This window comes from Schistocerca americana, chromosome 5, assembly GCF_021461395.2.
Source record: "Schistocerca americana isolate TAMUIC-IGC-003095 chromosome 5, iqSchAmer2.1, whole genome shotgun sequence".
In the NCBI taxonomy this organism is placed as follows: Eukaryota; Metazoa; Arthropoda; class Insecta; order Orthoptera; family Acrididae; genus Schistocerca; species Schistocerca americana.
The window spans coordinates 757,233,185-757,261,144 of NC_060123.1; positions in this window are offsets into that span (position 1 = coordinate 757,233,185).

A 27,960-nucleotide genomic window follows, 5' to 3' on the forward strand; every position below is an offset into this window, starting at 1 on the left:
GTGCCTTTTGTATTTAATTCCGATGCAATTTCTGTGTTTCGCCGTCAATAAGAAGGTCAGAGAGATACAGTAAACCTGAAGTGAAGCATCGGAATCTATAACTAGTGTCACAGGAATGGTTCAAACATAGACAGTAAGAAGAGACAGTTTTCTTGTACTTTAGTCGGCATTGTGCCTTTTGTATTTAATTCCGATGCAATATCTGTGTTTCATCGTCAATAAGAAGGTCAGAGGGATACAGTAAACCCGAAGTGAAGCATCGGAATCTATAACTAGTGTCACCGGAATGGTTCAAAACATAGACTGTAAGAAGAGTCAGCTTTCTTGTACTTAAGTCGGCATTGTGCCTTTTGTATTTAACTCCGATGCAATTTCTGTGATTCATCGTCTATAAGAAGGTCAGAGGGATACAGTAAACCAGAAGTGAAGCATCGGAATCTATAACTAGTGTCACAGGAATGGTTCAAAACATAGACAGTAAGAAGAGTCAGTCTTCTTGTACTTAAGTCTGCATTGTGCCTTTTGTATTTAATTCCGATGCAATCTCTGTGTTTCATCGTCAATAACAAAGTCAGAGGGATACAGTAAACCTGAATTGAAGCATCGGAATCTATAACTAGTGTCACTGGAATTTTTTCAAAACATAGACAGTAAGAAGAGGCAGTTTTCTTGTACTTAAGACGGCATTGTGCCTTTTGTATTTAATTCCGATGCAGTTTCTGTGTTTGATCGTGAATAAGAAGCTCAGAGGGATACAGTGAACCTGAAGTGAAGCATCGGAATCTATAACTAGTGTCACAGGAATGGTTCATATCATAGACAGTAAGAAGAGTCAGTTTTCTTGTACTTAAGTCGGCATTGTGCCTTTTGTATTTGATTCCGATGAAATTTCTGTGTTTCATCTTCAATAAGAAGGTCAGAGGGATGCAGTAAACCTGAAGTGAAGCATTGGAAATTATAACTAGTGTCTCACGAATGGTTCAAAACATAGATTGTAAGAAGAGTCAGTTTTCTTGTACTTAGGTTGGCACGGTGCCTTTTGTGTTTAACTCCGATGCAATTTCTGTGTTTCATCGTCAATAAGATGGTCAGAGGGATACGGTAAACCTGAAGTGAAGCATCGGAATCTATAACTAGTGTCACAGGAATGGTTCAAAACATAGACAGGAAGAAGAGTCAGTTCCCTTGTACTTAAGTCGGCATTGTGCCTTTTGTATTTAATTCCGATGCAATTTCTGTGTTTCATCGTCAATAAGAAGGTAAGAGAGATACAGTAAACCTGAAGTGAAGCATCGGAATCTATAACTAGTGTCACAGGAATGGTTCAGACATAGACAGTAAGAAGAGACAGTTTTCTTACACTTTAGTCAGCATTGTGCCTTTTGTATTTAATTCCGATGCAATTTCTATGTTTCATCGTCAATAAGAAAGTCAGAGGGATACAGTAAATATGAAGTGAAGCACCGGAATCTATAACTAGTGTCACAGGTATGGTTCAAAACATAGACAGTAAGAAGAGTCAGTTTTCTTGTACTTAAGTCGGCATTGTGCCATTTGTATTTAACTCCGATGCAATTTCTGTGATTCATCGTCTATAAGAAGGTCAGAGGGATACAGTAAACCAGAAGTGAAGCATCGGAATCTATAACTAGTGTCACAGGAACGGTTCAAAACATAGACAGTAAGAATAGTCAGTTTTCTTGTACTTAAGTCGGCATTGTGCCTTTTGTATTTAATTCCGATGCAATTATTGTGTTTCATCGTCAATAAGAAGGTCAGAGGGATACAGTAAACCTGAAGTGAAGCATCGGTATCTGTAACTAGTTTCACATGAATGGTTCAAATCATAGACAGTAAGATGAGTCAGTTATTTTGTACTTAAGTCGGCATTGTGTCTTTTGTATTTAATTCCGATGCAAATTCTGTGTTTCATCGTCAATAAGAAGGTCAGGGGGATACAGTAAAGCTGAAGTGAAGCATCGGAATCTATAACTAGTGTCACAGGAATGGTTCAAAACATAGACAGTAAGAAGAGACAGTTTTCTTGTACTTAAGTCGGCATTGTGCCTTTTGTATTTAATTCCGATGCAATTTCTGTGTTTCATCGTCAATAAGAAGGTCACAGGGATACTGTAAAGCTGAAGTGAAGCATCGGAATCTATAACTAGTGTCACAGGAATGGTTCAAAACTTAGACTGTAAGAAGAGTCAGTTTTCTTGCACTTAGGTCGGCATTGTGCCCTTTGTATTTAATTCCGATGCAATTTCTGTGTTTCATCGTCAATAAGAAGGTCAAAGGGATACAGTAAACCTGAAGTGAAGCATCGGAATTTATAACTTGTGTCACATGAATGGTTCAGAACATAGACAGTAAGAAGAGTCAGTTTTCTTGTACTTAAGTCGGCATTGTGCTTTTTGTATTTAACTCCGATGCAATTTCTGTGTTTCATCGTCAATACGAAGGTCAGAGGGAAACAGTAATCCTGAAGTGAAGCATCGGTACCTTTATTTAGTGTTTCAGGAATGGTTGAAAACGTAGACAGTAAGAAGATTCAGTTTTCTTGTACTTAAGTCGGGATTGTGACTTTTCCATACAATTCCGATGCAATTTCTGTGTTTCATCGTCAATAAGAAGGTCAGAGGGATACAGTAAACCTGAAAAGAAGCATCGGAATCTATAACTAGTGTCACAGGAATGGATCATAACATAGACAGAAAGATGAGTCAGTTTTCTTGTACTTAAGTCGGCATTGTGCTTTTTGTATTTAATTCCGAAGCAATTTCTGTGATTCATCGTCTATACGAAGGTCAGAAGGATACAGTAAACCTGAAGTGAAGCATCGGAATCTATAACTAGTGTCACAGGAATGGTTCAAAACATAGACAGTAAGAAGAGTCAGTTTTCTTGTACTTAAGTCGGCGTTGTGCCTTTTGTATTTAATTCCGATGCAATTTCTGTGTTTTATCGTCAATACGAAGGTCAGAGGGATACAGTAAACATGAAGTGAAGCATCGGAATCTATAACTAGTGTCACAGGAATGGTTCAAATCATAGACAGTAAGAAGAGTCAGTTTTCTTGTACTTAAGTCGGCATTGTGCCTTTTTTATTTAATTCCGATGCAATTTCTGTGTTTCATCGTCAATAAGAAGGTCAGAGGGATACAGTAAACCTGAAGTGAAGCATCGGAATCTATAACTAATGTCACTGGAATGGTTCAAAACATAGACTGTAAGGAGAGGCAGTTTTCTTTTACTTAAGACGGCATTGTGCCTTTTGTATTTAATTCCGATGCAATTTCTGTGTTTGATCGTGAATAAGAAAGTCAGAGGGATACAGTAAACCTGAAGTGAAGCATCGGAATCTAAGGGATACAGTGAACCTGAAGTGAAGCATCGGAAACTGTAACTAGTGTCACAGGAATGGTTCAAAACATTGACTGTAAGAACAGTTAGTTTTCTTGTACTTAAGTCGGAAGTGTTGCTTTTTGTATTTAACACCGAAGCAATTTCTGTGTTTCATCGTCAATAAGAAGGCCAGAGGGATACAGTAAACCTGAAGTGAAGCATCGGAATCCTTATTTAGTGTTTCAGGAATGGTTCAAATCGTAGACAGTAAGAAGATTCAGTTTTCTTGTACTTAAGTCGGGATTGTGACTTTTCCATATAATTCCGATGCAATTTCTGTGTTTTATCGTCAATAAGAAGGTCAGAGGGATACAGTAAACCTGAAGTGAAGCATCGGAATCTATAACTAATGTCACTGGAATGGTTCAAAACATAGACTGTAAGAAGAGGCAGTTTTCTTGTAATTAAGACGGCATTGTTCCTTTTGTATTTAATTCCGATGCAATTTCTGTGTTTGATCGTGAATAAGAATGTCAGAGGGATACAGTAAACCTGAAGTGAAGCATCGGAAGCTAAGGGATACAGTAAACCTGAAGTGAAGCATCGGAATCTATAACTAGTGTCACAGGAATGGTTCAAAACATAGACAGTAAGAAGAGTCGGTTTTCTTGTACTTCAGTCGGCATTTGGCCTTTTGTATTTAACTCCGACGCGATTTCTGTGTTTCATCGTCAGTAAGAAGGTCAGAGGGATACAGCAAACCTGAAGTGAAGCATCGGAATCTGTAAGTGTTGTCACAGGAATGGTTCAAAGCATAGACAGTAATAAAATTCAGTTTTCTTGTACTTAACTCGGCATTGTGCCTTTTGTATTTAATTCCGATGCAATTTCTGTGTTTCATCGTCAATAAGAAGGTCAGAGGGATACTGTAAACCTGAAGTGAAGCATCGGAATCTATAACCAGTGTCACAGGAATGGTTCAAAAAATAGACAGTAAGAAGAGTCAGTTTTCTTGTACTTAAGTCGGCGTTGTGCCTTTTGTATTTAATTCCGATGCAATTTCTGTGTGTCATCGTCAATAAGAAGGTCAGAGGGATGCAGTAAACCTGAAGTGAAGCATCGGAATCTATAACTAGTGTCACAGGAATGGTTCAAAACATAGACAGTAAGATGAGTCAGTTTTCTTGTACTTAAGTCGGCATTGTGCCGTTTGTATTTAATTCCGATGCGATTTTTGTGTTTGATCGTCAATAAGAAGGTCAGAGGGATACAGTAAACCTGAAGTGAAGCATCGGAATCCATAACTAGTGTCACAGGAATGGTTCATATCATAGACAGCAAGAAGAGTCAGTTTTCTTGTACTTAAGTCGGCACTGTGCCTTTTGTATTTAAATCCGATGCAATTTCTGTGTTTCATCGTCAATAAGAAGGTCAGAGGGATACAGTAAACCTGAAGTGCAGCATCGGAATCTATAACTAGTGTCACAGGAATGGTTCAAATCATAGACAGTAAGAAGAGTCAGTTTTCTTGTACTTAAGTCGGCATTGTGCCTTTTGTATTTAATTCCGATGCAATTTCTGTGTTTCATCGTCAATAAGAATGTCAGAGGGATACAGTAAACCTGAATTGAAGCATCGGAATCTATAACTAGTGTCACTGCAATGGTTCAAAACATAGACAGTAACGAGAGGCAGTTTTCTTGTACTTAAGACGGCATTGTGCCTTTTGTATTTAATTCCGATGCAATTTCTGTGTTTGATCGTGAATAAGAAGCTCAGAGGGATACAACAAACCTGAAGTGAAGCATCGGAATCTATAACTAGTGTCACAGGAATGGTTCAAAACATAGACAGTAAGAAGAAGCAGTTTTCTTGTACCTTAGTCGGCATTGTGCCTTTTGTATTGAATTCCGATGCAATATCTGTGTTTCATCGTCAATACGAAGGTCAGAGTGATGCAGTAAACCGGAAGTGAAGCATCGCAATCTATAACTAATGTCACACGAATGATTCAAAACATAGATTGTAAGAAGAGTCAGTTTTCTTGTACTTAAGTGTGCACGGTGCCTTTTGTATTTAACTCCGATGCAATTTCTGTGTTTCATCGTCAATAAGATGGTCAGAGGGATACAGTAAACCTGAAGTGAAGCATCGGAATCTATAACTAGTGTCACAGGAATGGTTCAAAACATAGACAGTAAGAAGAGTCAGTTTTCTTGTACTTAAGTCGGCATTGTGCCTTTTGTATTTCATTCCGATGCAATATCTGTGTTTCATCGTCAATAAGAAGGTCAGAGGGATACAGTAAACCTGAAGTGAAGCATCGGAATCTATAACTAGTGTCACAGGAATGGTTCAAAACATAGACTGTAAGAAGAGTCAGCTTTCTTGTACTTAAGTCGGCATTGTGCCTTTTGTATTTAACTCCGATGCAATTTCTGTGATTCATCGTCTATAAGAAGGTCAGAGGGATACAGTAAACCTGAAGTGAAGCATCGGAATCTATAACTAGTGTCACAGGAGTGGTTCAAAACATAGACAGTAAGAATAGTCAGTTTTCTTGTACTTCAGTCGGCATTGTGCCTTTTGTATTTAATTCCGATGCAATTTCTGTGTTTCATCGTCAATAAGAAGGTCAGAGGGATACAGTAAACCTGAAGTGAAGCATCGGTATCTGTAACTAGTGTCACATGAATGGTTCAAATCATAGAAAGTAAGAAGAGTCAGTTATTTTGTACTTTAGTCGGCATTGTGCCTTTTGTATTTAATTCCGATCCAATTTCTGTGTTTCATCGTCAATAAGAAGGTCAGAGGGATACAGTAAAGCTGAAGTGAAGCATCGGAATCTATAACTAGTGTCACAGGAGTGGTTCAAAACATAGACAGTAAGAAGAGACAGTTTTCTTGTACTGAAGTCGGCATTGAGCTTTTTGTATTTAATTCCGATGCAATTTCTGTGTTTCATCGTCAATAAGAAGGTCAGAGGGATACTGTAAAGCTGAAGTGAAGCATCGGAATCTATAACTAGTGTCACAGGAAAGGTTCAAAGCTTAGACAGTAAGAAGAGTCAGTTTACTTGCACTTAGGTCATCATTGTGCCTTTTGTATTTAATTCCGATGCAATTTCTGTGTTTCTTAGTCAATAAGAAGGTCAGAGGGATACAGTAAACCTGAAGTGAAGCATCGGAATCTATAAGTGTCTTCACATGAATGGTTCAAATCATAGACAGTAAGAAGAGTCAGTTATTTTGTATTTAAGTCGGCATTGTGCCTTTTGTATTTAATTCCGATGCCATTTCTGTGTTTCATCGTCAACAAGAAGGTCAGAGGGATACAGTAAACCTGAAGTGAAGTATCGGAATCTATAACTAGTGTCACAGGAATGGTTCAAAACATAGACAGTAAAAAGAGTCAGTTTTCTTGTACTTGAGTCGGCATTGTGCCTTTTGTATTTAATTCCGATGCAATTTCTGTGTTTCATCGTCAATAAGAAGGTCAGAGGGATACTGTAAAGCTGAAGTGTAGCATCGGAATCTATAACTAGTGTCACAGGAATGGTTCAAAACGTAGACAGTAAGAAGATTCAGTTTTCTTTTACTTAAGTCGGCATTGTGCCTTATCCATTTAATTCCGATGCAATTTCTGTGTTTCATTGTTAATAAGATGGTCGGAGGGATGCAGTAAACCTGAAGTGAAGCATCGGAATCTATGACTAGTGTCACTGGAATGGTTCAAGACATAGAGGGTTAGAAGAGTCACATTTCTTGTACTTAAGTCGGCATTGTTCCTTTTCTATTTAATTCCGATGCAATATCTATGTTTCATCGTCAATAAGAAGCTCAGAGGGATACAGTGAACCTGAAGTGAAGCATGTGAATCTATAACTAGTGTCACAGGAATGGTTCAAACATAGACAGTAATAAGAGTCAGTTTTCTTGTACTTAAGTCGGCATTGTGCCTTTTGTATTTAATTCCGATCCAATTTCTGTGTTTGTTCGTCAATATGAAGGTCAGGGGGATACAGTAAACCTGAACTGAAGCATCGGAATCTATAACTAATGTCACAGGAATGGTTCAAAACATAGACAGTAAGAAGAGTCAATTTTCTTGTACTTAAGTCGGCATTGTGCTTTTTGTATTTAATTCCGATGCAATTTCTGTGTTTCATCGTCAATAAGAAGTTCTGAGGGATACAGTTAACCTGAAGTGAAGCATCGGAATCTATAACTAGTGTCACAGGAATGGTTCAAAACATAGACAGTAAGAAGAGTCAGTTTTCTTGTACCTTAGTCGGCATTGTGCCTTTTGTATTGAATTCCGATGCAATATCTGTGTTTCATCGTCAATAAGAAGGTCAGAGGGATGCAGTAAACCTGAAGTGAAGCATCGGAATCTATAACTAGTGTCACACGAATGGTTCAAAACATAGACTGTAAGAAGAGTCAGTTTTCTCGTACTTAGGTCGGCATTGTGATGTTTGTATTTAACTCCGATGCAATTTCTGTGTTTCATCGTCAATAAGATGGTCAGAGGGATACAGTAAACCTGAAGTGAAGCATCGGAATCTACAACTAGTGTCACAGGAATGGTTCAAAACATAGACAGGAAGAAGAGTCAGTTTCCTTGTACTTAAGTAGGCATTGTGCCTTTTGTATTTAATTCCGATGCAATTTCTGTGTTTCATCTTCAATAAGAAAGTCAGAAGGATACAGTAAACCTGAAGTGAAGCACCGGAATCTATAACTAGTGTCACAGGAATGGTTCAAACATAGACAGTAAGAAGATTCAGTTTTCTTGTACTTACGTCGGCATTGTGCCTTTTCCATTTAATTCCGATTTAATTTCTGTGTTTCATTGTCAATAAGATGGTCAGCGGGATGCAGTAAACTTGAAGTGAAGCATCGGAATCTATCACTAGTGTCACAAGAATGGTTCAAAACATAGACAGGAAGAAGAGTCGGTTTCCTTGTACCTAGATCAGCATTGTGCTTTTTGTATTTAATTCCGGTGCAATTTCTGTGTTTCATCGTCAATAAGAAGGTCAGAGAGATACAGTAAACCTGAAGTGAAGCACCGGAATCAATAACTAGTGTCACAGGAATGGTTCAAACATAGACAGTAAGAAGAGACAGTTTTCTTTTACTTTAGTCGGCATTGTGCCTTTTGTAATTAATTCCGATGCAATTTCTGTGTTTCATCGTCAATAAGAAAGTCAGAGGGATACAGTAAACCTGAAGTGAAGCACCGGAATCTATAACTAGTGTCACAGGAATGGTTCATATCATAGACAGTAAGAAGAGTCAGTTTTCTTGTACTTAAGTCGGCATTGTGCCTTTTGTATTTAATTCCGATGCAATTTCTGTGTTTCATCGTCAATAACAAGGTCAGAGGGATACAGTAAACCTGAAGTGAAGCATCGGAATGTATAACTAGTGTCACAGGAATGGTTCAAATCATAGACAGTAAGAAAAGTCAGTTTTCTTGTACTTAAGTCGGCATTGTGCCTTTTGTATTTAATTCCGATGCAATTTCTGTGTTTCATCGTCAATAAGAATGGCAGAGGGATACAGTAAACCTGAATTGAAGCATCGGAATCTATAACTAGTTCCACTGGAATGGTTCAAAACATAGACAGTAACAAGAGGCAGTTTTCTTGTACTTAAGACGGCATTGTGCCTTTTGTATTGAATTCCGATGCAATATCTGTGTTTCATCGTCAATAAGAAGGTCAGAGGGATGCAGTAAACCTGAAGTGAAGCATCGGAATCTATAACTAGTGTCACACGAATGGTTCAAAACATAGATTGTAAGAAGTGTCAGTTTTCTTGTACTTAGGTTGGCACGGTGCCTTTTGTATTTAACTCCGATGCAATTTCTGTGTTTCATCGTCAATAAGATGGTCAGAGGGATACAGTAAACCTGAAGTGAAGCATCGGAATCTATAACTAGTGTCACAGGAATGGTTCAAAACATAGACAGGAAGAAGAGTCAGTTTCCTTGTACTTAAGTCGGCATTGTGCCATTTGTATTTAATTCCGATGCAATTTCTGTGTTTCATCGTCAATAAGTAGGTCAGAGAGATACAGTAAACCTGAAGTGAAGCATCGGAATCTATAACTAGTGTCACAGGAATGGTTCAAACATAGACAGTAAGGAGAGACAGATTTCTTGTACTTTAGTCGGCATTGTGCCTTTTGTATTTAATTCCGATGCAATTTCTGTGTTTCATCGTCAATAAGAAAGTCAGAGGGATACAGTAAACCTGAAGTGAAGCACCGGAATCTATAACTAGTGTCACAGGTATTGTTCAAAACATAGACAGTAAGAAGAGTCAGTTTTCTTGTACTTAAGTCGGCATTGTGCCTTTTGTATTTAATTCCGATGCAATTTCTGTGACTCATCGTCAATAAGAAGGTCACAGGGATACAGTAAACCTGAAGTGAAGCATCGGAATCAATAACTAGTGTCTCAGGAATGGTTCAAAACATTGACAGTAAGAAGAGTCAGTTTTCTTGTACTTAAGTCGGCATTGTGCCTTTTGTATTTCATTCCGACGCAATATCTGTGTTTCATCGTCAATAAGAAGGTCAGAGGGATACAGTAAACCTGAAGTGAAGCATCGGAATCTATAACTAGTGTCACAGGAATGGTTCAAAACATAGACTGTAAGAAGAGTCAGCTTTCTTGTACTTAAGTCGGCATTGTGCCTTTTGTATTTAATTCCGATGCAATTTCTGTGTTTCATCGTCAATAAGAAGATCGGAGGGATACTGTAAAGCTGAAGTGAAGCATCGGAATCTATAACTAGTGCCACAGGAATGGTTCAAAGCTTAGACAGTAAGAAGAGTCAGTTTTCTTGCACTTAGGTCATCATTGTGCCTTTTGTATTTAATTCCGATGCAATTTCTGTGTTTCATCGTCAATAAGAAGATCAGAGGGATACAGTAAACCTGAAGTGAAGCATCGGAATCAATAACTAGTGTCTCAGGAATGGTTCAAAACATAGACAGTAAGAAGAGTCAGTTTTCTTGTACTTAAGTCGGCATTGTGCCTTTTGCATTTAACTCCGATGCAATTTCTGTGATTCATCGTCTATAAGAAGCTCAGAGGGATACAGTAAACCTGAAGTGAAGCATCGGAATCTATAACTAGTGTCACAGGAATGGTTCAAAACATAGACAGTAAGAATAGTCAGTTTTCTTGTACTTAAGTCGGCATTGTGCCTTTTGTATTTAATTCCGATGCAATTTGTGTGTATCATCGTCAATAAGAAGGTCAGAGGGATACAGTAAACCTGAAGTGAAGCATCAGAATCTATAAGTGTTGTCACATGAATGGTTCAAATCATAGACAGTAAGAAGAGTCAGTTATTTTGTACTTAAGTCGGTATTGTGCCTTTTGTATTTAATTTCGATGCAATTTCTGTGTTTCATCGTCAACAAGAAGGTCAGAGGGATACAGTAAACCTGAAGTGAAGTATCGGAATCTATAACTAGTCTCACAGGAATGGTTCAAATCATAGACAGTAAGAAGAGTCAGTTTTCTTGTACTTAAGTCGGCATTGTGCCTTTTGTATTTAATTCCGATGCAATTTCTGTGTTTCATCGTCAATAAGAAGGTCAGAGGGATACTGTAAAGCTGAAGTGTAGCACCGGAATCTGTAACTAGTGTCACAGGAATGGTTCAAAACGTAGACAGTAAGAAGATTCAGTTTTCTTGTACTTAAGTCGGCATTGTGCCTTATGCATTTAATTCCGATGCAATTTCTGTGTTTCATTGTCAATAAGATTTTCAGAGGGATGCAGTAAACCTGAAGTGAAGCATCGGAATCTATAACTAGTGTCACTGGAATGGTTCAAGACATAGAGGGTTAGAAGAGTCAGATTTCTTGTACTTAAGTCGGCATTGTTCCTTTTCTATTTAATTCCAATGCAATATCTATGTTTCATCGTCAATAAGAAGCTCAGAGGGATACAGTGAACCTGAAGTGAAGCATGTGAATCTATAACTAGTGTCACAGGAATGGTTCAAACATAGACAGTAATAAGAGTCAGTTTTCTTGTACTTAAGTCGGCATTGTGCCTTTTGTATTTAATTCCGATCCAATTTCTGTGTTTGTTCGTCAATATGAAGGTCAGAGGGAAAAAGTAAACCTGAACTGAAGCATAGGAATCTATAACTAATGTCACAGGAATGGTTCAAAACATAGACAGTAAGAAGAGTCAGTTTTCTTGTACTTAAGTCGGCATTGTGCTTTTTGTATTTAATTCCTATGCAACTTCTGTGTTTCATCGTCAATAAGAAAGTCTGAGGGATACAGTAAACCTGAAGTGAAGCATCGGAATCTATAACTAGTGTCACAGGAATGGTTCAAAACATAGACAGTAAGAAGAGTCAGTTTTCTTGTACCTTAGTCGGCATTTGGCCTTTTGTATTGAATTCCGATGCAATATCTGTGTTTCATCGTCAATAAGAAGGTCAGAGGGATGCAGTAATCCTGAAGTGAAGCATCGGAATCTATATTTAGTGTCACAGGTATGGTTCAAAACATAGACAGTAAGAAGGCTCAGTTTTCTTGTACTTACGTCGGCATTGTGCCTTTTCCATTTAATTCCGATGCAATTTCTGTGTTTCATTGTCAATAAGATGGTCAGAGGGATGCAGTAAACTTGAAGTGAAGCATCGGAATCTATAACTAGTGTCACAGGAATGGTTCAAAACATAGAGAGTTAGAAGAGTCAGTTTTCTTGTACTTAAGTCGGCATTGTTCCTTTTCTATTTAATTCCGATGCAATATCTATGTTTCATCGTCAATAAGAAGCTCAGAGGGATACAGTGAACCTGTAGTGAAGCATCTGAATCTATAACTAGTGTCACAGAAATGGTTCAAACATAGACAGTAAGAAGAGTCAATTTCCTTGTACTTACGTCGGCATTGTGCCTTTTGTATTTAATTCCGATCCAATTTCTGTGTTTGATCGTCAATATGAAGGTCAGAGGGATACAGTAAACCTGAAGTGAAGCATCGGAAACTATAACTAGTGTCACAGGAATAGTTCAAAACATAGACAGTAAGAAAAGTCAGTTTTCTTGTACCTTAGTCGGCATTGTGCCTTTTGTATTGAATTCCGATGCAATATCTGTGTTTCATCGTCAATAAGAAGGTCAGAGGGATGCAGTAAAAGTGAAGTGAAGCATCAGAATCTATAACTAGTGTCACACGAATGGTTCAAACATAGACTGTAAGAAGAGTCAGTTTTCTTGTACTTAGGTCGCCATTGTGCCTTTTGTATTTAACTCCGATGCAATTTCTGTGTTTCATCGTCAATAAGATGGGCAGAGGGATACAGTAAACCTGAAGTGAAGCATCGGAATCTATCACTAGTGTCACAAGAATGGTTCAAAACATAGACAGGAAGAAGAGTCGGTTTCCTTGTACCTAAGTCGGCATTGTGCCTTTTGTATTTAATTCCGATGCAATTTCTGTGTTTCATCGTCAATAAGAAGGTCAGAGAGATACAGTAAACCTGAAGTGAACCATCGGAATCTATAACTAGTGTCACAGGAATGGTTCAAACATAGACAGTAAGAAGAGACAGTTTTCCTTTACTTTAGTCGGCATTGTGCCTTTTGTATTTAGTTCCGATGCAATTTCTGTGTTTCATCGTCAATAAGAAAATCAGAGGGATACAGTAAACCTGAAGTGAAGCATCGGTATCTGTAACTAGTGTCACATGAATGGTTCAAATCATAGACAGTAAGAAGAGTCAGTTATTTTGTACTTAAGTCGGCATTGTGCCTTTTGTATTTAATTCCGATGCAATTTTTGTGTTTCATCGTCAATAAGAAGGTCAGAGGGATACAGTAAACCTGAAGTGAAGCATCGGAATCTGTAACTAGTGTTACAGGAATGGTTCAAAACATAGACAGTAAGAAGAGTCAGTTTTCTTGTACTTAAGTCGGCATTGTGCCTTTTGTATTTAATTCCGATGCAATTTCTGTGTTTCATCGTCAATAAGAAGGTCAGAGGGATACTGTAAAGCTGAAGTGAAGCATCGGAATCCATAACTAGTGTCACAGGAATGGTTCAAAACTTATACAGTAAGAAGAGTCAGTTTTCTTGTACTTAAGTCGGCATTGTGCCTTTTGTATTTATTTCCGATGCAATTTCAGTGTTTCATTGTCAATAAGATGGTCAGAGGGATACAGTGAACCTGATGTGAACCAACGGAATCTACAACTAGTGTCACAGGAATGGTTCAAAACATAGACAGTAAGCAGAGTCAGTTTACTTGTACTTAAGTCGGCATTGTGCCTTTTGTATTTAATTCCGATGCAATGTCTGTGTTTCATCGCCAATAGGAAGGGCAGAGGCATACAGTAAACCTGAAGTGAAGCATCGGAATCTATATCTAGTGTCACAGGAATGGTTCAAAACGTAGACAGTAAGAAGAGTCAGTTTACGTGTACTTAAGTCGGCATTGTGCCTTTTGTATTTAATTCCGATGTTATTTCTGTGTTTCGTCGTCAATAAGAAGGTCAGAGGGATACAGTAAACCTGAAGTGAAGCATCGGAATCTATAACTAGTGTCACAGCAATGGTTCAAAACATAGACAGTAAGAAGAGTCAGTTTTCTTGTACTTAAGTCGGCATTGTGCTTTTTGTATTTTATTCCGATGCAATTTTTGTGTTTCATCGTCAATAAGAATGTCAGAGGGATACAGTAAACCTGAAGTGAAGCATCGGAATCTATATCTAGTGTCACAGGAATGGTTCAAAACATAAACAGTAAGAAGAGTCAGTTTTCTTGTACTTAAGTCGGCATTGTGCCTTTTCTATTTAATTCCGATGCAATTTCTGTTTTTCATCGTCAATAAGAAGGTCAGAGGGATACAGTAAACCTGAAGTGAAGCATCGGAAGCTGTAACTAGTGTCACATGAATGGTTCAAATCATAGACAGTAAGAAGAGGCAGTTATTTTGTACTTAAGTCGGCATTGTGCCTTTTGTATTTAATTCCGATGCAATTTCTGTGTTTCATCGTCAATAAGAAGGTCAGAGGGATACAGTAAACCTGAAGTGAAGCATCGGAATCTATAACTAGTGTCACAGGAATGGTTCAAAACATAGACAGTAAGAAGAGTCAGTTTTCTTGTACTTAAATCGGCATTGTGTCTTTTGTATTTATTTCCGATGCAATTTCAGTGTTTCATCGTCAATAAGAAGGTCAGAGGGATACAGTGAACCTGATGTGAAGCAACGGAATCTATAACTAGTGTCACAGGAATGGTTCAAAGCATAGACAGTAAGAAGAGTCAGTTTACTTGTACTTAACTCGGCATTGCGCTTTTTGTATTTAATTCCGATGCAATGTCTGTGTTTCATCGCCAATAAGAAGGGCAGAGGCATACAGTGAACCTGAAGTGAAGCATCGGAATCTATAACTAGTGTCACAGGAATGGTTCAAAACGTAGACAGTAAGAAGAGTCAGTTTTCTTGTACTTAAGTCGGCATTGTGCCTTTTGTATTTAATTCCGAAGCAATTTCTTTGGTTCATCGTCAATAAGAAGGTCAGAGGGATACAATAAACGTGAAGTGAAGCATCGGAAACTATAACATGTGTCACAGGAATGGTTCAAAACATAGACAGTAAGAAGAGTGAGTTTTCATGTACTTAAGTCGGCATGGTGCCTTTTGTATTTAATTCCGATGCTATTTCTGTGTTTCATCGTCAATAAGAAGGTCAGAGGGATACAGTAAATCTGAAGTGAAGCATCGGAATCTATAACTAGTGTCACATGAATGGTTTAAACATAGACAGTAAGAAGAGTCAGTTTTCTTGTACATAAGTCGGCATTGTGCCTTTTGTATTTAATTCCGATGCAATTTCTGGGTTTCATCGTCAATAAGAAGGTCAGAGGGATACTGTAAAGCTGAAGTGAAGCATCGGAATCTATAACTAGTGTCACAGGAATGGTTCAAAACAGAGACAGTAAGAAGAGTCAGTTTTCTTGTACTTAGGTCATCATTGTGCCTTTTGTATTTAATTCCGATGCAATTTCTGTGTTTCATCGTCAATACGAAGGTCAGAGGGATACAGTAATCCTGAAGTGAGGCATCGGTATCTGTAACTAGTGTCACATGAATGGTTCAAATCATAGACAGTAAGAAGAGTCAGTTATTTTGTACTTAAGTCGGCATTGTGCCTTTTGTATTTAATTCCGATGCAATTTTTGTGTTTAATCGTCATTAAGAAGGTCAGAGGGATACAGTAAACCTGAAGTGAAGCATCGGAATCTATAACTAGTATCACAGGAATGGTTCAAAACATAGACAGTAAGAAGAGTCAGTTTTCTTGTTCTTAAGTCGGCATTGTGCCTTTTGTATTTAATTCCGATGCAATTTCTCTGTTTCATCGTCAATAAGAAGGTCAGAGGGATACTGTAAAGCTGAAGTGAAGCATCAGAATCTATAACTAGTGTCACAGGAATGGTTCAAAACTTAGACAGTAAGAAGAGTCAGTTTTCTTGTACTTAAGTCGGCATTGTGCCTTTTGTATTTATTTCCGATGCATTTTCAGAGTTTCATTGTCAATAAGAAGGTCAGAGGGATACAGTGAACCTGATATGAAGCAACGGAATCTATAACTAGTGTCACAGGAATGGTTCAAAACATAGACAGTAAGAAGAGTCAGTTTACTTGTACTTAAGTGGGCATTGTGCCTTTTGTATTTAATTCCGCAGCAATTTCTGTGCTTCATCGTCAATAAGAAGGTCAGAGGGATACAATAAACGTGAAGTGAAGCATCGGAAACTATAACATGTGTCACAGGAATGGTTCAAAACATAGACAGTAAGAAGAGTCAGTTTTCATGTACTTAAGTCGGCATTGTGCCTTTTGTATTTAATTCCGATGCCATTTCTGTGTTTCATCGTCAATAAGAAGGTCAGAGGGATACAGTAAATCTGAAGTGAAGTATCGGAATCTATAACTAGTGTCACAGGAATGGTTGAAACATAGACAGTAAGAAGAGTCAGTTTTCTTGTACTTAAGTCGGCATTGTGCCTTTTGTATTTAATTCCGATGGAATTTCTTTGTTTCATCGTCAATAAGAAGGTCAGAGAGATACGGTAAACCTGAAGTGAAACATCGGAATAAATAACTAGTGTCACATGAATGGTTCAAACATAGACAGTAAGAAAAGTCAGTTTTCTTGTACATAAGTCGGCATTGTGCCTTTTGTATTTACTTCCGATGCAATTTCTGTGTTTCATCGTCAATAAGAAGGTTAGAGGGATACAGTAAACCTGAAGTGAAGCATCGGATTCCATAACTAGTGTCACATGAATGGTTCAAAACATATACAGTAAGAAGAGTCAGTTTTGTGTACTTAAGTCGGCTTTGTGCCTTTTGTATTTAATTCCGACGCAATTTCGGTGTTTCATCAACAATAAGAAGATCAGAGGGATACAGTAAACCTGAAGTGAAGCATCGGAATCTATAACTGGTGTCACAGGATTGGTTCAAAACTTCGACAATAAGAAGAGTCAGTTTTCTTGTACTTAAGTCGGCATTGTGCCTTTTGTATTTCATTCCGATGTTATTTCTGTGTTTCGTCGTCAATAAGAAGGTCAGAGGGATACAGTAAACCTGAAGTGAAGCATCGGAATCTATAACTAGTGTCACAGGAATGGTTCAAAACATAGACAGTAAGAAGAGTCAGTTATTTTGTACTTAAGTCGGCATTGTGCCTTTTGTATTTAATTCCGATGCAATTTTTGTGTTTAATCGTCATTAAGAAGGTCAGAGGGATACAGTAAACCTGAAGTGAAGCATCGCAACCTATAACTAGTATCACAGGAATGGTTCAAAACATAGACAATAAGAAGAGACAGTTTTCTTGTACTTAAGTCGGCATTGTGCCTTTTGTATTTAATTCCGATACAATTTCTCTGTTTCATCGTCAATAAGAAGGTCAGAGGGATACAGTAAATCTGAAGTGAAGTATCGGAATCTATAACTAGTGTCACAGGAATGGTTGAAACATAGACAGTAGGAAGAGTCAGTTTTCTTGTACTTAAGTCGGCATTGTGCCTTTTGTATTTAATTCCGATGGAATTTCTTTGTTTCATCGTCAATAAGAAGGTCAGAGAGATACGGTAAACCTGAAGTGAAACATCGGAATAAATAACTAGTGTCACATGAATGGTTCAAACATAGGCAGTAAGAAAAGTCAGTTTTCTTGTACATAAGTCGGCATTGTGCCTTTTGTATTTACTTCCGATGCAATTTCTGTGTTTCATCGTCAATAAGAAGGTTAGAGGGATACAGTAAACCTGAAGTGAAGCATCGGATTCCATAACTAGTGTCACATGAATGGTTCAAAACATATACAGTAAGAAGAGTCAGTTTTGTGTACTTAAGTCGGCATTGTGCCTTTTGTATTTAATTCCGACGCAATTTCGGTGTTTCATCAACAATAAGAAGATCAGAGGGATACAGTAAACCTGAAGTGAAGCATCGGAATCTATAACTAGTGTCACAGGATTGGTTCAAAACTTAGACAATAAGAAGAGTCAGTTTTCTTGTACTTAGGTCGGCATTGTGCCTTTTGTATTTCATTCCGATGTTATTTCTGTGTTTCGTCGTCAATAAGAAGGTCAGAGGGATACAGTAAACCTGAAGTGAGGCATCGGAATCTATAACTAGTGTCACAGGAATGGTTCAAAACATAGACAGTAAGAAGAGTCAGTTATTTTGTACTTAAGTCGGCATTGTGCCTTTTGTATTTAATTCCGATGCAATTTTTGTGTTTAATCGTCATTAAGAAGGTCAGAGGGATACAGTAAACCTGAAGTGAAGCATCGCAACCTATAACTAGTATCACAGGAATGGTTCAAAACATAGACAGTAAGAATAGTCAGTTTTCTTGTACTTAAGTCGGCATTGTGCCATTTGTATTTAATTCCGATACAATTTCTCTGTTTCATCGTCAATAAGAAGGTCAGAGGGATACTGTAAAGCTGAAGTGAAGCATCGGAATCTATAACTAGTGTCACAGGAATGGTTCAAAACTTAGACAGTAAGAAGAGTCAGTTTTCTTGTACTTAAGTCGGCATTGTGCCTTTTGTATTTATTTCCGATGCATTTTCAGAGTTTCATTGTCAATAAGAAGGTCAGAGGGATACAGTGAACCTGATGTGAAGCAACGGAATCTATAACTAGATTCACAGGAATGGTTCAAAATATAGACAGTAAGAAGAGTCAGTTTACTTGTACTTAAGTCAGCATCGTGCCTTTTGAATTTAATTCCGATGCAATGTCTGTGTTTCATCGCCAATAAGAAGGGCAGAGGCATACAGTAAACCTGATGTGAAGCATCCGAATCTATATCTAGTGTCACAGGAATGGTTCAAAACGTAGACAGTAAGAAGAGTCAGTTTTCTTGTACTTAAGTCGGCATTGTGCCTTTTGTATTTAATTCCGAAGCAATTTCTGTGTTTCATCGTCAATAAGAAGGTTAGAGGGATACAGTAAACCTGAAGTGAAGCATCGGATTCCATTACTAGTGTCACATGAATGGTTCAAAACATATACAGTAAGAAGAGTCAGTTTTCGTGTACTTAAGTCGGCATTGTGCCTTTTGTATTTAATTCCGACGCAATTTCGGTGTTTCATCAACAATAAGAAGATCAGAGGGATACAGTGAACCTGAAGTGAAGCATCGGAATCTATAACTAGTGTCACAGGATTGGTTCAAAACTTAGACAATAAGAAGAGTTAGTTTTCTTGTACTTAAGTCGGCATTGTGCCTTTTGTATTTCATTGCGATGTTATTTCTGTGTTTCGTCGTCAATAAGAAGGTCAGAGGGATACAGTAAACCTGAAGTGAAGCATTGGAATCTATAACTAGTGTCACAGGAATGGTTCAAAACATAGACAGTAAGAAAAGTCAGTTTTCTTGTACTTAAGTCAGCATTGTGCTTTTTGTATTTTGTTCCGATGCAATTTCTGTGTTTCATCGTCAAGAAGAAGGTCAGAGGGATACAGTAAATCTGAAGTGAAGCATTGGAATCTATATTTAGTGTCACAGGAATGGTTCAAAACATAGACAGTAAGAAGATTCAGTTTTCTTGTACTTAAGTCGGTATTGTGCCTTTTCCATTTAATTCCCATGCAATTTCTGTGTTTCATTGTCAATAAGATGGTCAGAGGGATGCAGTAAACTTGAAGTGAAGCATCGGAATCTATAACTAGTGTCACAGAAATGGTTCAAAACATAGAGAGTTAGAAGAGTCAGTTTTCTTGTACTTAAGTCGGCATTGTTCCTTTTCTATTTAATTCCGATGCAATATCTATGTTTCAACGTCAATAAGAAGCTCAGAGGGATACAGTGAACCTGTAGTGAAGCATCTGAATCTATAACTAGTGTCACAGGAATGGTTCAAACATAGACAGTAAGAAGAGTCAGTTTTCTTGTACTTAAGTCGGCATTGTGCCTTTTGTATTTAATTCCGATCCAATTTCTGTGTTTGATCGTCAATATGAAGGTCAGAGGGATACAGTAAACCTGAAGTGAAGCATCGGAATCTATAACTGTGTGTCAAAGGAATGGTTCAAAACATAGACAGTAAGAAGAGTCAGTTTTCTTGTACCTTAGTCGGCATTGTGCCTTTTGTATTGAATTCCGATGCAATATCTGTGTTTCATCGTCAATAAGAAGGTCAGAGGGATGCAGTAAACCTGAAGTGAAGCATCAGAATATATAACTAGTGTCACACGAATGGTTCAAAACATAGACTGTAAGAAGTGTCAGTTTTCTTGTACTTTAGTCGGCATTGTACCTTTTGTATTTAATTCCGATGCAATTTCTGTGTATCATCGTCAATAAGAAAGTCAGAGGGATACAGTAAACATAAGTGAAGCACCGGAATCTATAACTAGTGTCACAGGAATGGTTCAAAACATAGACAGTAAGAAGAGTCAGTTTTCTTGTACTTAAGTCGGCATTGTGCCTTTTGCATTTAATTCCGATGCAATTTCTGTGTTTCATCGTCAATAAGAAGGTCAGAGGGATACAGTAAACCTGAAGTGAAGCGTCGGAATCTATAACTAGTGTCACAGGAATTGTTCAAAACATAGACAGTAAGAAGAGTCAGTTTTCTTGTACTTAAGGCGGCATTGTGCCTTTTGTATTTCATTCCAATGCAATATCTGTGTTTCATCGTCAATAAGAAGGTCAGAGGGATACAGTAAACCTGAAGTGATGCATCGGAATCTAAAACTAATGTCACAGGAATGGTTTAAAACATAGACTGTAAGAAGAGTCAGTTATTTTGTACTTAAGTCGGCATTGTGCCTTTTGTATTTAATTCCGATGCAATTTTTGTGTTTCATCGTCAATAAGAAGGTCAGAGGGATAGAGTAAACCTGAAGTGAAGCATCGGAATCTATAACTAGTGTCATAGGAATGGTTCAAAACATAGACAGTAAGAAGAGTCAGTTTTCTTGTACTTAAGTCGGCATTGTGCTTTTTGTATTTAATTCCGATGCAATTCCTGTGTTTCATCGTCAATAAGAAGGTCAGAGGGATACTGTAAAGCTGAAGTGAAGCATCGGAATCTATAACTAGTGTCACAGGAATGGTTCAAAACTTATACAGTAAGAAGAGTCAGTTTTCTTGTATTTAAGTCGCACTGTGCATTTGTATTTATTTCCGATGCAATTTCAGTGTTTCATTGTCAATAAGATGGTCAGAGGGATACAGTGAACCTGATGTGAACCAACGGAATCTGTAACTAGTGTCACAGGAATGGTTCAAAACATAGACAGCAAGAAGAGTCAGTTTACTTGTACTTAAGTCGGCATTGTGCCTTTTGTATTTAATTCCGATGCAATGTCTGTGTTTCATAGCCAATAAGAAGGGCAGAGGCATACAGTAAACCTGAAGTGAAGCATCGGAATCTATATCTAGTGTCACAGGAATGGGCCAAAACGTAGACACTAAGAAGAGTCAGTTTTCTTGTACTTAAGTCGGCATTGTGCCTTTTGTATTTAATTCCGAAGCAATTTCTGTGTTTCATCGTCAATAAGAAGGTCTGAGGGATACAATAAACGTGATGTGAAACATCGGAAACTATAACATGTGTCACAGGAATGGTGGAAAACATAGACAGTAAGAAGAGTCAGTTTTCATGTACTTAAGTCGGCATTGTGCCTTTTGTATTTAATTCCGATGCTATTTCTGTGTTTCATCGTCAATAAGAAGGTCAGAGGGATACAGCAAATCTGAAGTGAAGTATCGGAATCTATAACTAGTGTCACAGTAATGGTTCAAACATAGACAGTAAGAAGAGTCAGTTTTCTTGTACTTAAGTCGGCATTGGGCCTTCTGTATTCAATTCCGATGGAATTTCTGTGTTTCATCGTCAATAAGAAGGTCACAGAGATACGGTAAACCTGAAGTGAAGCATCGGAATCTATAACTAGTGTCACATGAATGGTTCAAACATAGACAGTAAGAAGAGTCGGTTTTCTTGTACATAAGTCGGCATTGTGCGTTTTGTATTTACTTCCGATGCAATCTCTGTGTTTCATCGTCAATAAGAAGGTCAGAGGGATACAGTAAACCTGAAGTGAAGCATCGGATTCCATAACTAGTGTCACATGAATGGTTCAAAACATATACAGTAAGAAGAGTCAGTTTTCGTGTACTTAAGTCGGCATTGTGCCTTTTGTATTTAATTCCGACACAATTTTTGTGTTTCATCAACAATAAGAAGATCAGAGGGATACAGTAAACCTGAAGTGAAGCATCGGAATCTATACCTAGTGTCACAGGATTAGTTCAAAACAATAAGAAGAGTTAGTTTTCTTGTACTTAAGTCGGCATTGAGCCTTTTGTATTTAATTCCGATGTTATTTCTGTGTTTCGTCGTCAATAAGAAGGTCAGAGGGATACAGTAAACCTGAAGTGAAGCATCGGAATCTATAACTAGTGTCACAGCAATGGTTCAAAACATAGACAGTAAGAAGAGTCAGTTATTTTGTACTTAAGTCGGCATTGTGCCTTTTGTATTTAATTCCGATGCAATTTCTGTCTTTCATCGTCAATAAGAAGGTCAGAGGGATACAGTAAACCTGAAGTGAAGCATCGGAATCTATAACTAGTGTCACAGGAATGGTTCAAAACATAGACAGTAAGAAGAGTCAGTTTTCTTGTACTTAAGTCGCCATTGTGCCTTTTGTATTTATTTCCGATGCAATTTCAGTGTTTCATCGTCAATAAGAAGGTCAGAGGGATACAGTGAACCTGATGTGAAGCAACGGAATCTATAACTAGTGTCACAGGAATGGTTCAAAACATTGACAGTAAGAAGAGTCAGTTTACTTGTAGTTAAGTCGGCATTGTGCCTTTTGTATTTAATTCCGATGCAATGTCTGTGTTTCATCGCCAATAAGAAGGGCAGAGGCATACAGTAAACCTGAAGTGAAGCATCGGAATCTATAACTAGTGTCACAGGAATGGTTTAAAACGTAGACAGTAAGAAGAGTCAGTTTTCTTGTACTTAAGTCGGCATTGTGCCTTTTGTATTTAATTCCGAAGCAATTTCTGTGTTCATCGTCAATAAGAAGGTCTGAGGGATACAATAAACGTGATGTGAAGCATCGGAAACTATAACATGTGTCACAGGAATGGTTCAAAACATAGACAGTAAGAAGAGTCAGTTTTCATGTACTTAAGTGGGCATTGTGCCTTTTGTATTCAATTCCGATGCTATTTCTGTGTTTCATCGTCAACAAGAAGGTCAGAGGGATACAGTAAATCTGAAGTGAAGTATCGGAATCTATAACTAGTGTCACAGGAATGGTTCAAACATAGACAGTAAGAAGAGTCAGTTTTCTTGTACTTAAGTAGGCATTGGGCCTTCTGTATTCAATTCCGATGGAATTTCTGTGTTTCATCGTCAATAAGAAGGTCAGAGAGATACGGTAAACCTGAAGTGAAGCATCGGAATCTATAACTAGTGTCACATGAATGGTTCAAACATAGACAGTAAGAAGAGTCGGTTTTCTTGTACATAAGTCGGCATTGTGCGTTTTGTATTTACTTCCGATGCAATTTCTGTGTTTCATCGTCAATAAGAAGGTCAGAGGGATACAGTAAACCTGAAGTGAAGCATCGGATTCCATATCTAGTGTCACATGAATGGTTCAAAACATATACAGTAAGAAGAGTCAGGTTTCGTGTACTTAAGTCGGCATTGCGCCTTTTGTATTTAATTCCGACACAATTTCGGTGTTTCATCAACAATAAGAAGATCAGAGGGATACAGTAAACCTGAAGTGAAGCATCGGAATCTATACCTAGTGTCACAGGATTAGTTCAAAACTTAGACAATAAGAAGAGTTAGTTTTCTTGTACTTAAGTCGGCATTGTGCCTTTTGTATTTAATTCCGATGTTATTTCTGTTTTTCGTCGTCAATAAGAAGGTCAAAGGGATACAGTAAACCTGAAGTGAAGCATCGGAATCTATAACTAGTGTCACAGCAATGGTTCAAAACATAGACAGTAAGAAGAGTCAGTTTTCTTGTACTTAAGTCGGCATTGTGCTTTTTGTATTTTATTCCGATGCAATTTTTGTGTTTCATCGTCAATAAGAAGGTCAGAGGGATACAGTAAACCTGAAGTGAAGCATCGGAATCTATATTTAGTGTCACAGGAATGGTTCAAAACATAGACAGTAAGAAGAGTCAGTTTTCTTGTACTTAAGTCGGCATTGTGCCTTTTCTATTTAATTCCGATGCAATTTCTGTTTTTCATCGTCAATAAGAAGGTCAGAGGGATACAGTAAACCTGAAGTGAAGCTTCGGAATCTGTAACTAGTGTCACATGAATGGTTCAAATCATAGACAGTAAGAAGAGTCAGTTATTTTGTACTTAAGTCGGCATTGTGCCTTTTGTATTTAATTCCGATGCAATTTCTGTGTTTCATCGTCAATAAGAAGGTCAGAGGGATACAGTAAACCTGAAGTGAAGCATCGGAATCTATAATTAGTGTCACAGGAATGGTTCAAAACATAGACAGTAAGAAGAGTCAGATTTCTTGTACTTAAGTCGGCATTGTGCCTTTTGTATTTATTTCCGATGCAATTTCAGTGTTTCATCGTCAATAAGAAGGTCAGAGGGATACAGTGAACCTGATGTGAAGCAACGGAATCTATAACTAGTGTCACAGGAATGGTTGAAAACATAGACAGTAAGAAGAGTCAGTTTACTTGTACGTAAGTCGGCATTGTGCCTTTTGTATTTAATTCCGATGCAATGTCTGTGTTTCATCGTCAATAAGAAGGGCAGAGGCATACAGTAAACCTGAAGTGAAGCATCGGAATCTATAACTAGTGTCACAGGAATGGTTCAAAACGTAGACAGTAAGAAGAGTCAGTTTTCTTGTACTTAAGTCGGCATTACGCCTTTTGTATTTAATTCCGAAGCAATTTCGTTGGTTCATCGTCAATAAGAAGGTCAGAGGGATACAATAAACGTGAAGTGAAGCATCGGAAACTATAACATGTGTCACAGCAATGGTTCAAACCATAGACAGTAAGAAGAGTCAGTTTTCATGTACTTAAGTCGGCATGGTGCCTTTTGTATTTAATTCCGATGCTATTTCTGTGTTTCATCGTCAATAAGAAGGTCAGAGGGATACAGTAAATCTGAAGTGAATCATCGGAATCTATAACTAGTGTCACATGAATGGTTCAAACATAGACAGTAAGAAGAGTCAGTTTTCTTGTACATAAGTCGGCATTGTGCCTTTTGTATTTAATTCCGATGCAATTTCTGTGTTTCATCTTCAATAAGAAGGTCACAGGGATACAGTAAACCTGAAGTGAAGCATCGGAAACTATAACTAGTGTCACAGGAATGGTTCAAAACATAGACAGTAAGAAGAGTCAGTTTTCTTGTACTTAAGTCGGCATTGTGCCTTTTGTATTTATTTCCGATGCAATTTCAGTGTTTCATCGTCAATAAGAAGGTCAGAGGGATACAGTGAACCTGATGTGAAGCAACGGAATCTATAACTAGTGTCACAGGAATGGTTCAAAACATAGACAAAAAGAAGAGTCAGTTTACTTGTACTTAAGTCGGCATTGTGCTTTTTGTATTTAGTTCCGATGCCATGTCTGTGTTTCATCGCCAATAAGAAGGGCAGAGGCATACAGTAAGCCTGAAGTGAAGCATCGGAATCTATAACTACTGTCACAGGATTGGTTCAAAACGTAGACAGTAAGAAGAGTCAGTTTTCTTGTACTTACGTCGGCATTGTGCCTATTGTATTTAATTCCGAAGCAATTTCTGTGGTTCATCGTCAATAAGAAGGTCAGAGGGATACAATAAACGTGAAGTGAAGCATCGGAAACTATAACATGTGTCACAGGAATGGTTCAAAACATAGACAGTAAGAAGAGTCAGTTTTCATGTACTTAAGTCGGCATGGTGCGTTTTGTATTTAATTCCGATGCTATTTCTGTGTTTCATCGTCAATAAGAAGGTCAGAGGGATACAGTAAATCTGAAGTGAAGCATCGGAATCTATAACTAGTGTCACATGAATGGTTCAAACATAGACAGTAAGATGAGTCAGTTTTCTTGTACATAAGTCGGCATTGTGCCTTTTGTATTTAATTCCGATGCAATTTCTGTGTTTCATCGTCAATAAGAAGGTCAGAGGGATACTGTAAAGCTGAAGTGAAGCATCGGAATCTATAACATGTGTCACAGGAATGGTGGAAAACATAGACAGTAAGAAGAGTCAGTTTTCATGTACTTAAGTCGGCATTGTGCCTTTTGTATTTAATTCCGATGCTATTTCTGTGTTTCATCGTCAATAAGAAGGTCAGAGGGATACAGTAAATCTGAAGTGAAGTATCGGAATCTATAACTAGTGTCACAGTAATGGTTCAAACATAGACAGTAAGAAGAGTCAGTTTTCTTGTACTTAAGTCGGCATTGGGCCTTCTGTATTCAATTCCGATGAAATTTCTGTGTTTCATCGTCAATAAGAAGGTCACAGAGATACGGTAAACCTGAAGTGAAGCATCGGAATCTATAACTAGTGTCACATGAATGGTTCAAACATAGACAGTAAGAAGAGTCGGCTTTCTTGTACATAAGTCGGCATTGTGCGTTTTCTATTTACTTCCGATGCAATCTCTGTGTTTCACCGTCAATAAGAAGGTCAGAGGGATACAGTAAACCTGAAGTGAAGCATCGGATTCCATAACTAGTGTCACATGAATGGTTCAAAACATATACAGTAAGAAGAGTCAGTTTTCGTGTACTTAAGTCGGCATTGTGCCTTTTGTATTTAATTCCGACACAATTTCGGTGTTTCATCAACAATAAGAAGATCAGAGGGATACAGTAAACCTGAAGTGAAGCATCGGAATCTATACCTAGTGTCACAGGATTAGTTCAAAACTTAGACAATAAGAAGAGTTAGTTTTCTTGTAGTTAAGTCGGCATTGAGCCTTTTGTATTTAATTCCGATGTTATTTCTGTGTTTCGTCGTCAATAAGAAGGTCAGAGGGATACAGTAAACCTGAAGTGAAGCATCGGAATCTATAACTAGTGTCACAGCAATGGTTCAAAACATAGACAGTAAGAAGAGTCAGTTATTTTGTACTTAAGTCGGCATTGTGCCTTTTGTATTTAATTCCGATGCAATTTCTGTGTTTCATCGTCAATAAGAAGGTCAGAGGGATACAGTAAACCTGAAGTGAAGCATCGGAATCTATAACTAGTGTCACAGGAATGGTTCAAAACATAGACAGTAAGAAGAGTCAGTTTTCTTGTACTTAAGTCGCCATTGTGCCTTTTGTATTTATTTCCGATGCAATTTCAGTGTTTCATCGTCAATAAGAAGGTCAGAGGGATACAGTGAACCTGATGTGAAGCAACGGAATCTATAACTAGTGTCACAGGAATGGTTCAAAACATAGACAGTAAGAAGAGTCAGTTTACTTGTAGTTAAGTCGGCATTGTGCCTTTTGTATTTAATTCCGATGCAATGTCTGTGTTTCATCGCCAATAAGAAGGGCAGAGGCATACAGTAAACCTGAAGTGAAGCATCGGAATCTATAACTAGTGTCACAGGAATGGTTCAAAACGTAGACAGTAAGAAGAGTCAGTTTCCTTGTACTTAAGTCGGCATTGTGCCTTTTGTATTTAATTCCGAAACAATTTCTGTGTTCATCGTCAATAAGAAGGTCTGAGGGATACAATAAACGTGATGTGAAGCATCGGAAACTATAACATGTGTCACAGGAATGGTTCAAAACATAGACAGTAAGAAGAGTCAGTTTTCATGTACTTAAGTCGGCATTGTGCCTTTTGTATTTAATTCCGATGCTATTTCTGTGTTTCATCGTCAACAAGAAGGTCAGAGAGATACAGTAAATCTGAAGTGAAGTATCGGAATCTATAACTAGTGTCACAGGAATGGTTCAAACATAGACAGTAAGAAGAGTCAGTTTTCTTGTACTTAAGTCGGCATTGGGCCTTCTGTATTCAATTCCGATGGAATTTCTGTGTTTCATCGTCAATAAGAAG